This window comes from Furipterus horrens, unplaced genomic scaffold (assembly GCF_987537825.1).
Source record: "Furipterus horrens unplaced genomic scaffold, mFurHor1.1.pri manual_scaffold_11, whole genome shotgun sequence".
Lineage (NCBI taxonomy): Eukaryota > Metazoa > Chordata > Mammalia > Chiroptera > Furipteridae > Furipterus > Furipterus horrens.
The window spans coordinates 89,179,385-89,191,665 of NW_028327181.1; the positions used below are offsets into that span (position 1 = coordinate 89,179,385).

General features: G+C 41.7%; 1 protein-coding gene across 2 annotated transcripts in view; it reads right to left on the reverse strand.

The window, feature by feature from the left end:
- TANC2 (tetratricopeptide repeat, ankyrin repeat and coiled-coil containing 2) overlaps positions 1-12,281 on the reverse strand; it is a 275,799-nt gene that overhangs the window by 39,339 nt on the left and 224,179 nt on the right. The gene's annotated exons all lie outside the window — the stretch shown is intronic.

Sequence of the window (12,281 nt, forward strand, 5' to 3'; positions counted from 1 at the left end):
GATGGTACATACCTCTCGTACAGTATCTACTACGCCACTCACATGCTTTCCTCTACTAAGCTGTGGGCTCCCTGATGGCATCCATTCCTCCCTGTCTCCTTGTTAACAGACCCCTGACCTTCCTGCCGCCTTTCTCTCACTCCCCATTCACTCTCCCCGCGGGCAGCTCTCATCCAGTCTCCAGGCTTCCACTCTCACCTCGCTGGGAAGGGCTCCCAGCGACATCTCTAGCGCTGAGATTTCCTGTTGCTTCTCTAACTGTCTGCTGGATTCCGTTACCCCGCAGATGACCTGCCAAACGACTGTTTGAAGTGGAAGCTTTCCCTCCAAACCAAGTTTCCTTAAGACTTCTTTATGTTTTGAATATTGCCAGTCACTCAGGCATAAAGCCTAACGGTTGTTTTTCTCCTCCTTTTGCACTTTCTCTCCTGAATAACTGCAGGAGCCTCATTCTCTCCACGGCCTGTTCCCCGGCCCATGCCAATAATCTACACTGCAGAAACCTGATCAAAATTCTGCTTAAAATTCTTCAATGGCTTTATATTTCCTCCTATACATAATCTAAACTCCTTAGCATGGTATTCAAAGCCTCTTCATAATTTGTTCCTTGTCTATTTGTCTTTTACCTCCTTACCTTGTACTTCTAAGTCCAGACAGAGTAAATTATTTTAGAGTTTCAAACATGCTTTCCCTTCGCCTGAAGTTCCCTTCCCTGTTTAGTTCATCAGGCAAACTATTTCTCATTCTTCAAGCCTCGTTTCACACTGGCTCCTCTGTGAAGACTTCCCCAGTCCCCCTGGAGCCTGAGGGGTACTTCCCCTTGCATTTCAGTTGCACCTGGTACCCATCCCCATGGTAGCACCTGTGCGTCCGTTTGCACGTCAGTCTCCCACTAGACTGTGCTGCACACTGAAGCCAAGTTTTTTCCACATATGTATTCCTAGGTAATAGGCTTAATTATTTGCAGAATAAGTGAATAAGCAGCAATACCTTACATTCGTACTCTACCCTATGGTTTTCAAAAGACTTTTAGTACTATACAGAGTCTCACCAACTCCTATACTATAGGCACAGGAGTAGCCATTCCTCCTAATGTGGTGGAAGATTGAGACGCAGCCAGATGGAAGGAACGATCCCAGCTCAGGTGTGTGTGTGGGGGGTGGGCTGTAAAAGAGAGAAAACGAAACCCCCGGTCTTCCGAAATCTAGTTCCATTACCACACTGACATGATGAGCAGCCTGGTTTTCATTTCTGGGCACATTTGGGTGAAAAGGTCAACCAGTGAAGAACAATATGTTTATCTGTACAGTATAAACTCTGGATTCTTAACATAATTAAAATGAGCAACCATTAATTTTGACATTTTTGATTGGCATTTTGGGATAGAGTAGTTAAGAAAGAGAGAGCCTTATAGTTAACGTGATGTGATTTCAAGTATGACTGAACACGATTATGTTTTCTCTATGTAACTAAAGAAAATGGTAATCAAAATCAACTTTAATGTGGGTTCATATGTGATTTTAAAGACCAATGGGGGGGCAGTGGTGAGGACAGAGCATGATTTCCGCAGTTTATGTGATGGTATCACTTTGTGATTCAGTAACCTGCAGATGGCTCTGTCTGCATCCACAGGGCTGCCTCTTCATCTCTGAACCAAAAATCAAACAGTCCTATGTTCAAATCCTAGTTCTGTCACTTAAAGGCTTTATAACCTAAGGTAAGCTATTTAACCTTTCTGTAAGACAGAGATAGTAATACTTACCTCTTAGGACACTGGTGAGAATTGAGAGATAGTAAATAAAATGTATTTTATACCCTCCACAGTAACTAGCATAATGCTGAACTAAAGAAATGAACATTAACTATCAACAACTGTAAACACATTGGAAGATGACTGTGTGCTCAAACAGAACTTGTAACGTGTGAAGGGTGAAATGTGATACCCTGCCCATAACCCAAATCTTCATCTCTCTACACCTTAACTCCACTACCTTTATAGCCAAAAGAAAAATCCAAGAATCAGGGAAGAATTAAAGAGTTTGTGTGCCATTCACTGTTAAAGTCAATGCAGAAACACTTGGTATGTACCTTTAGGCAGAGAGGATTGATAGGGACAGAGATAACCAGTCCCTAAGAAATAAAGTTAAGCTAACAGGAAGAACATACATTTTTCATGTAGACAGAGGTATTCAGGAGTATTAAGCCTTATAGTCAAGGTATATTTGATTTTAGATATTTGGGGAGAGAATCACTCACAGGCCAGAGCTGGAGATTCTTCCCCTGCACAGTCCCCTATCCTAGATTATAAATCTATATCTATATCTATACCTATATCTATATCTATCTATCTATCTATCTATCTACCTATCTATCTATACGCTCTGACAAAAGGCAGAGAAGGTAGTACCCAGAATAGTAAAGGACAGGTTCTACCCCCATTTTCACCTGCAGCCCCTCCATGGCGATTACTGGAGACAAGTGATACCCACCCTTGGACAGCTATGGATTACAGAGCAGTGAGGAGCTCCCCTACGTGATGACCCTGCTTCCCTACACCTCAAGAGTTGGGAGCTATTAAGTCTCTTAGAGAAGAAACCTTTCTAAAGCAAGAATCTCCCCCCCTCTCCACTGCCCATTTAACAGTTTGGAAGTTGAATAACAGTTGTTTTATACAAAACATGCAATGGCACCATGTTTGTTTTTCTAATAGATTTTCACTTAGCACCCCAGGGAGATAATCAGGTTTAGAGTTTCTATTTGTAGCACTGAAACATGCTAACAGATGGACTCAAATATTTCTAGCATGGATGTCTTTTCTCCATTGTTCTAGTTGTAGTCACTAATGTGTAGGCACATAGATTTCATTAGCTCTTACAACGACAAACTTGATATATAACACTTCCGTGTTTCAGAGAAACAATACTGAGGTGTTTTGATATTCCTCTGTGTAGTGCTCAGACGTGGTAGTGATACAGTTATAGCCAGCTGGCAAGGAATTGCTTGCCATCTAAAGCCTGTCTTATGTATCTTATTATTTGGGCTGAAATAATGTGTGCTGCTGTGAACTGTGTTTATATCATAGTGGTAACTATGGGGAGTTATTTAGGGAGACATAGTGAGATCAGAATGATGGGGTGGAGATGGACAGCTGCCTACCAAAGATTTGTGCTCCCTTGCACAGTCCAGAGCTGTTGTGAGTGGCTACTTTGCCAGGGCTCAAGAGGGTCATGTGACTGAGTTCTGCCTAATGGAATATAGGCAGAAATTATATTCATTGCTTCAGACCTGGGCAGGAAAAATGTCTTACAAATTCCACAACCACTGTCTCTTGTTTCTCCTTCCCACTCTAGTATTACCCTTGTAAGTTACTATTTGGTCCATCATTTTATTCTAGCATTTAAATATAACTATTCCATTATCATGCCTTTAAATTTCCTGCTTTATACTCTTTAACTTGGGTGATCTTGTTTAGTCCTATGGCTTCTACTGTCAGTTATTTGCTGGTAACTCCCAAACCCACAACTCCGTGCCTGAGCTTTCCCTTTTCCTGTTTTCCAAAGTCACGTGTCTAAATATATCTGTGCACCGTCTCTTGGCGGTTGTTCATTATGCATGTCTGAAACAGGACTCGCCTCCTCCCCATAGCCTGCTCTTCCTTCTGCCTTTGCTCATGCGAGAACCCCTCCCCCACTCGCAATGCTCTGTGTTGGTCAGGAGCTTCACTGTTCCCTGCTGTTCGAGGCTGAGCGTTGAAGTCACTTTTGATCGCTCCACCCTTACCTTCCACACATACACATGAGACCAAGTACTTTTGAGCATCTCCAAAATGTCTCTTCCACACATACCTTGCTTTCTAGTCTCACGTCACAGGCCTTGGCATTCCTCACCTAGAGTATTGCTATCATCTGATAACCAGTGTCCCCGTAATCTTGCCTCTCCTTCAGCCGATCGTCCACGTCCCCCCTGTCAGAGCCATTTTTCACCTCATCAGAGTTATCTGATCACTGTCTTTTCCTCCTTCAAGTTATAGACTCCTTATCTACAGAATTAACTGTAAGGTCTTTTTTTAAAAACAGATTTAATTATTTTTAAGATTCTATTTGTTTACTTTTAGAGAGATAGAGATAGATAGATAGAGAGAGAGAGAGAGGGAGAGAGAGAGAGGGAGAGAAACATCAATGTGAGAGAGACTGGGGACCTGGCCTGCAACCCAGACCTGTGCCCTGACTGGGAATCGAACCAGTGACCTTTCGGTTTGCAGGCTGGTGCTCAATCCACTGAGCCACACAGGCCAGGGTTGTAAGTAAGGTCTTAAAACATGGTGTTGAAGGCTTTTTTTTCCGAGTGACACTCCTATCATTCTTTCTGACCAGTGCCACATCTAATCACACCTTCTCACAATTCCTTAGGGGCACTACAAATCCTCACACTTGCTTTTGCTCCTGCCAGCACCGTTTTTTGCCTGCCTACAATGCTCTCCCACTTCAGTGCTGCTTAATAAGCTCGCCCTTCAAGGCTCAACTCAAATGCCACCTCTTATGCAAAGTATTTCTCCTTTTAGGGTCCTGTGGCGCTTTGTACTGCGGCACTATCCTTGGTTGCTGTGTGTCTGACCTCCCTTTAGAGAGCAATAGCTTTAACCCTTTGAGTGCCAACGGCGCTGTGAGCGACACTGACAAATTTTCCCTAAAGTGCCAGCGTCGCTCCCAGCAACTATTTTTTTCAATGGCTGTAAATGTAAATAACAATGAAATAATTCATATTTTATGTTTCGGTCTCTTTTTTTTTTTTGTACCTCAGGTTATATATTGATATAATTTTTTATCATGTTGATCCAAATTTTGAATTACACATGGCACTCAAAGGGTTAATGCTGGGAGAGTCTTACTCACCTGTTTCTCTAATGTATAGCACAGTCCTTGGTGTAGAATAGAAGTTCCATAAATGTTTCATGAATGAATAACTGCTAAGCAGATGGGCTACAGGAAGAGCATCACGAGGACACCTAGAACTACTTTCCAACTCACCACCCAGCTCAGCCTTGAATTTGCAGGCGTCCCTGTTGCGATTGTTCAGCAGTGATATGAGTGTGACTATGACTCAAATATTGAGAATAGATTGACAATCCCGATCTTTTTCGCCTTTTATCTTAAAAATTCTGCCTGCAGTTAAACTTTGGTGATTGCTGCCTCACAGTCTGCATGCCCCTGTCAGCCCTCAGCAAAGGACACCCACACACCTCTGCAGAAACCCTCTCCCTCCTCTCTAGCTATCAGTCAGGAACTGCTGTGGCGTGTTCTTTGCATGGAGCCTGAATACAAAGTATATTTCTAGTCAGCTGGTCCTGCAGTTCCTTGTTCACCGTGGAAGTGAGAGCCTGATGAAAGACAACTCTAAGTAGCAGACTGTAAGTCACATATGCCCCAGACCCACCTCTGTAGAAATGGAAATGGGTGGAACAGCATTATTTCTTTTTAAACATAGACTTTGGAGAGATCTCTCGCTTTGCCCCGCCTTGCCCTACAGTTTCCTGTTGCCCTTCTGTTGTGTTAATGCATCGCTGGCCTTAGGAAAATGGACGCCTCTCCTCCGACAATGAAGTCTTTAGGCAGTTGGGAGGGCTCATAAGGCAGGAGAGCTAGGACTCCATTGAATTGCTGTAGTTTGAAACATCAACCGTAGGCACAGGAAGATTTATCACTTCTCTCTTCCTCTTGCGTGTTTGTTTATACTACCAGTACAACACTCTGCTAGTTATAAATGTGTCTGTTAAAACCACTAAGCTGCAAGTCCTGGTAGACAGATCTGTCTTATTCATATTTGTATCCCCTGCAGTGCTTAACAGAGCCTTGAATATATTACGTAATAGATGTTCATTGAATGCTTGCTGAAACACAAATCTTCGCTTAGTACTGACGCACAGTAACAGAGGGGACAAAAGGCACCGTCTTCTGAACCGTCAGAATTTCTCAGATATTTTCAGTCGCAAGCTTAAAATCAGCACCTCTTACCATTTTGTTCACTAATTAATTCATTATTAAAAAAATACATTTACTGGGTGCACTCTGTTGATCATTAGGAACACGAAGGGGAGCATGACAGAAAACGCTCCTGTCCTCACTTGAGCTCCCTGACATTCTAGAGGGGAAAGTGAACGAGAAAGGAGTATTCACATGTCATAAATTAATAATAGATTGTGATTAAGTGTCAGAAAGTAAAAAGGTGGCTATGACAAAGAAAACCACAAGAAACTCACTTAGATAAGATGACAAGTGGAAGTCTCTCTGAGGAGGTGGCATTTAAGCCAAGATCTGAAGGAGGCGTGAGAGATCTTGCCATGTGATAAGCGAAGGCAAGTGGGCCCCAGATGGAGGGAACGGTTAAGTGCAAAGGCCCAGAGGTGGGAAGGAGCTTAGCAAGTTCTAGGAACTGGCAGAGGAACAATTATGACCAGGAAATTGTGCTTGAGAGAGAGAAGGAACGAGCTCAACTTAGAAAGGCAGGCAGAAGCTCCCTCTGCAATACAGGGCTTTGAAAAATATGTCTTTGATTTTATTCTAATCACAAAAAGCCTTTGGAGGATTTCAAAAGGAGGTTACATGGTCTAATTTGTGTTTTCAAAAATCACTTTGGCTGCTGGTGAAATGGACTGAAGGGGAGGCCAAATGGGAAGCTAAAGTAGCCCACGTGAGAGGCTAGGGTGTGGGAAGTAGGGATGGAAGGAAGGAAGTGGGTACTTACAAGTACAATTTGGGTGGCAGAACCAAGTAGGTACGCTACAGCGAATACCTGTCTCCCAGCCGTGGGTTCTTATGGTTGAAAGAATGGGAGACTATTAGAGCTGATTTTACCTAATGTGGAGATCTATCTGCTTTTGAAAGTCTCTAGAGACAGCTGAGTGAGTTGTTCTACTCAGAAAAAAAGACAATGTGCTGTCATAGCCCACTGTGCTGGCGGTAATGCCTTCTGATTGCTGTGCCATTAATCTTAGTTTGACAACCTAGAAGAGCCTGTGGAATTCCCACCTTTTCATTCAGCCCATGTTGCTTCAGAGACTCATTAACAAGACAAATTAGCCTCTGTTTCCTATGCAACTTTCAGGAGACAGTAGTTTCTCCTTATCCGGGGTTTTTACTTTCCATGGTTTTAGTTATCTGTGGTCAACCACTCTGAAAATATTAAAGGGAAAATTCCAGAAATAAACAATTCATGAATTTTAAATTGCATGATGAAACCTCATGCTGTCTAGCTCCATCCTGCCCAACATGTAAATAATCGCGTAGTTCACTGTATCCACACTGTATACGCTACCTGCCTGTTAGTCACTTAGTAGATGTCTAGGTTACCAGATTGGTTATCAGAGACTCAGACACGCACACACACAGATCATATTCACATAATTTTATTATACATTGCTATAATTGTTCTATATTATTATATTATTGTTGTTAATCTCTTACTTTGTCTAATTTATAAGTTAAACTTTATCATAGGCTGTATGTACAGGAAAAAATAGTATGTATAGGGTTTGGTACTATCCACAGTTTCAACCAACCCCTGGGGGTCTTGGAATATATCCCATGTGGATAAGGCGGGGCTACTGTACCAAAAATTTCCCTTAAACACCTCCTGTACTTCTCCCTATTTTTAGATTTCTAGGAGAAGTTGTTTTAATCAGTATTCACTATATCAAGCATGCTTACCTTAAAAAAAATACACACACACACACACACACACATACACATAGTGGGGCAAAAGTAGGTTTCCAGTTGTTCGTATGAAAAATAACACAGTGATTAATAAATAATGATACTGTCTCACATACTCTAAACTGTAATCCTAATTTCGTCCCACCCCATATACATATGTTATCTATAGCCATATAATTTATAAATTTTTAAACACATAAGCAATATTAGTTTCTCGTAGCAAAATCAACCAATACAGGAGAGTACAAGACCCTTCTGTGTTCTCATTAGTTGACTCTTCGCATGCCTGCCACGTCATAAAATGATGCTCTTCCTCTACCTTATCACAAGCAGGGCTATTTCTCTGTGTGCTTATTAACCTAGCAAACTTCACATGAGTTCTTAAGACAGTAAGAATAAGTAGTTCTCAGTTTTAAATATGTCACAGAAGAATTCTGATTACCAGCTTTTTCCAAACCTAATTTTGGATTTGAAAAAAGTTATTGCTGCCCATCTTCAAAGGTATGAGAGTTTTAAAGGTGGGAGCAGTTTGCCCATCTGACTAATAGATGTGGGTCTCATGACTTATGCTGAGAGAAAAATTTGTCAAGTGGAAGAACAGTCATGCATTGGCAAACTGGACACACTCCAAGACATACATTAGATTTTACGTAAATTTTCCTTTGCATTATAGGACCACAACTATGGTCATTAGAGTTATACTTCAATTTTGAGTCTCAAATTTACTCTTGATGCCAACAGGGAGTTAGAAACTTAGATAGTAAGAAAAAATATTTATTGAAAAATTACACAAATCCCCAATAATATTACGGATTAATGAAATCTCTCCCTAGAAATCCCACATCCAAATCATAACATCAGAAGAGTGGTTTCCCCTTAGCGGTGGAAAAGAATGAGAAGTGAGCAGATCTAAATCCAGAGCAGAGATTAGACAGTTAGCATTTTCAGACAGGTAAGATCCACCTACTAACGGGCAAGTGCTAGGAAGAGACGTTGGGTATACACACCTCCCTTCTCTTTGCTGTAACACTGCTGAACCTCCTAAGGGCTGGTTTAGTTCCAGGAGCCGTTTTTTTCTTCCCATGATCCACCACTTTGCTGAATTCTTTCCTAGTGCTTTTAGGAAGTGGAACCCATTCCCAAGTTGAGGGCCTGGGCTTCAGTGAGGGTAAGGTTAAAGGTCATCTGGCTTGAAGGTTCATGTTTGGATTAAAAAGCCAAACAAACAAAATCACCACAACCCTACAGCTCACCATCTGGTGGTCATTTCAGACCCACACATTCTAGAAGAAGCCAGGCTGTACAGGTCCCTGGCACAGAGCCAGTTTTCCTTTATAGGAAGAATGCCCTCTTTTTTTTTCCCTTAAATTTCTTCTTTGACACTGCTTTGTGGCATGGAGTTGGAGCACGAGGCCTCCAATATGTAATTCACTGACTAACATGGCCAAAATAATTAGGAAAAATCCCAATATCCCATTTATTACCTCAACTCTGTTCACGAAGAATCAAGTAAGTACTCAACTATCCTCATAGGTAGGAGTAAGATTTGCGTAGCCTTTTCCCTGTTCACCCACCATAAAATTTGCTTCTCTTAGTTTCAGGAAATCAGGGCAACACACATTAGGCTTCCAAATCACAACCTCAGGCTGTAGCAGCTCAGTACTCCTTAAATGAAGTTCATAACAAGCTTTATGTGTTTTATTCAAACTTAAAAATAAGGCAACTGAGTGTTCTAATCTCTGTATTAAAACCTTCCACATGTATTTCCATTTATACACATATATGTTGATCTGCAAGCTGTTCCTAGGGAAGGGAAGGCTAGATACCACAGAAATAGAGATAGTGAGGAAAGGAAAAAGAAAAACAGAGTGGGGATTCATTCAGGGACAGCCTAAAGCTATGAAGAAGCATTAAGCAGCACCACAAGGCTTTGAAAACCAGACAGCACCACTCGGCTGGAGGTGCCCAGCGGTCTACTCTATCAGCCTCAAATTTCACCTAGCAGGTTAGATAACAGTCTCGTGACTTCTTTCAAAGGCTTTACTTAAAATGTATAGGTTGCTTTTAATGGGTTTTCTACATCCTTCTTATTAGCATAACAGTAGAGATTAGTTTATTAGATTAGTGAGTTAATCTGATAATATCAGCGCCCGAGGGAATAAAATACAGGACAGATTCATTTCAGAGTATGACAGAGTGTGAGAGTGATGCACGGTGGGAAATAAAAAGCAGAATAAGGTGGTGAGGTTGCAGGTTTGTGAGGGCTTCAAGAGGCATGCTTTTATCTAGAATGCAAATCCAAAATGTTACAACTTTTGGTGTGATCAAAGGTTTCTGAGTGATACTGTGCTTTCAGTTTGACCAACACACATACGCATGCACCTACAAACACCTGCACCCTGTTACCAAGTCAAGAAAAGACATCTGTAACTCATCTCTTTCTGTGACAGTTACATGTCTATACAACATATGGTCACTTGCCCTGGGGTGTCAATTCTCGGCCCTGATTGTGGGACAATAGGAAGTCTGATGTTTAAAATGAGGAATACTCTGTCTTGACTGTAGCACAGACCTCTGGCTCTGCTATTTCCTCTTCCCAGTGCCACCACCCATCCTCAGATTACGGACTCTTCAGCTTAGCAGAAGTACCTCCCTGGGTGGCCTATTTCTGAGGAAGAGCAACTACTTTTGGCTTCTGTAGAATAGTCTCATCTGTGCCTAATGCCCTAATAAGACCAACAAGTTCAGGGTCAACAAGTGAGTGTTGAAAGTCCAGGAAAACGGACTAGGAGAGACAGAGATGTTCCCTTGCTTCCGAAAGTTCTCACACAGAGAGATGTATGTTAGGCACTGGCCTACCTAGTGTGATTTCAGAGGCACTGAGCTGGTGTCCCCTGGTTTACTGAGTTACGTTAGATGCTATAGAGAGAAATTGCAGAGAAAGGAGAGAACAGAGTGAGAATGATGTACAGGAAGTAGAGGCTGAAAGCCACAAAAACAAAGCCTGCTTGGAGAGAGACTTGCTAATCAGATGCCTGAAATGGAAAGCAATTACAGCCAGTTTCTATGAAAGGCCACCTTGGGCTTTGCCAATAGCATTAAATTCTTAGTGAATTTCCATCTCATTGACCCAGGGGGCCTCAAGCTCTGAGATCGATATTTTAGTAACAAAGCTGGTGCCACACAGTGCTGGGTGGAAGACTAAATTCCAATTGAAATGAAATGTAAGGAAGCTTTTATGGTAACTCTTGGTCCTACTATTTTATTCTCTGCCATTAAGTGATATGTGATGATCCCTCAGCAGCCCTGAGTGTTATTCAATCACAAGGCAATGGACTGCAGGTACACCTCATTTCATTGTGCTTCACGCTATCGAGCTCCATGGAGGCTGTATTTTTTAACAAATTGAAGGCAAGACCCTCCACCAACAGAGAGGTTTTGACTCATTTTATTGCGGTGGTCTGAAACCAAACCTGCAGCATCTCTGAGGTGTGCCTGTACGCAGCACTTGAAGTTCGAAGTGTTTGCTCTTCTTGTCTTAGAGCTGTCAGTCTGCTGCTGAAATGCTCCCAGTTAATAACAACGCTGAGAAAGCAAGGCCGTAAAGCCATGATACGGCTGCACAAATACGGCATTTTCTCCTTTGGGAGCCACTGAGGGTTTCGTTGTTATAAGGATACTGTTAATTCAGTGGTAGTCTGGCTACCTTTAACCTCAACTTTCAATCCTTTGAGATGTTCCAGGATGAAAGAATGGATCAGCTAGCAACGTTTCTCTGGAAACTGATTTCAAAGTGGTTATAGTATAGGGAATTCTAGAATGGTTTCTTTTTCTTAAATATATGTGGTTGCCAACTATCTGTGTAGCAGTACTAGTGAGATTTATAATGAAATCCTCTTGGGAATGTCATACAATTCATAGTATAGACCCAAACTAAAGTTTATTTTTATTTTTTTTTTATTTTTAAGTTTTCTGCCCAAATGCTAATAGCAGAAGACTGTTGCTGCCAATGCAATTATCCACAGGATTAAGTTAAGGTGAACCTGAAGGGCCCGTTACTGCAAAGAGAGGGAAGGAAAAGGACATTTCCTAAACATTTTGTACTGTGTACTATTCTAGGCATTATACTTGCTATATGACCTCACTTAATTCTCAACAATTTCAGGAATTATTATCCCTTCTATGTAGATAAGAAAACTGTCTCAGAAACATGTAACTTTCCACAGGTCACAATTCCTAGAAGAGGTAAGATTTCTATGTAGGTAATCTGACTCAAAAGCTCATCTTCTTCCTACTAATTTGTTTCTTTAAAAGTTTCCCTCTGAGGGAAAATACCAGGAAATCTATGGCCTGGCTTGATATCGTCATCAGAACCTGGAACTAAGTTTCTAATGAATCAGCATGAAGTAGGCTCAGCAGCATGCCCTCAAGCACAGTTGTCTCTAAGAAGGCCCGGTGAGGAAAATGCCAGGAGAGCAATAAAGCCCCAGCACAGTCAGTGAGGTTTAGTCTCTGATCAGTCACAGCAGGAGATATAGTCACATTTGGCCCGTCTTTCTGAGCCAGAATAAG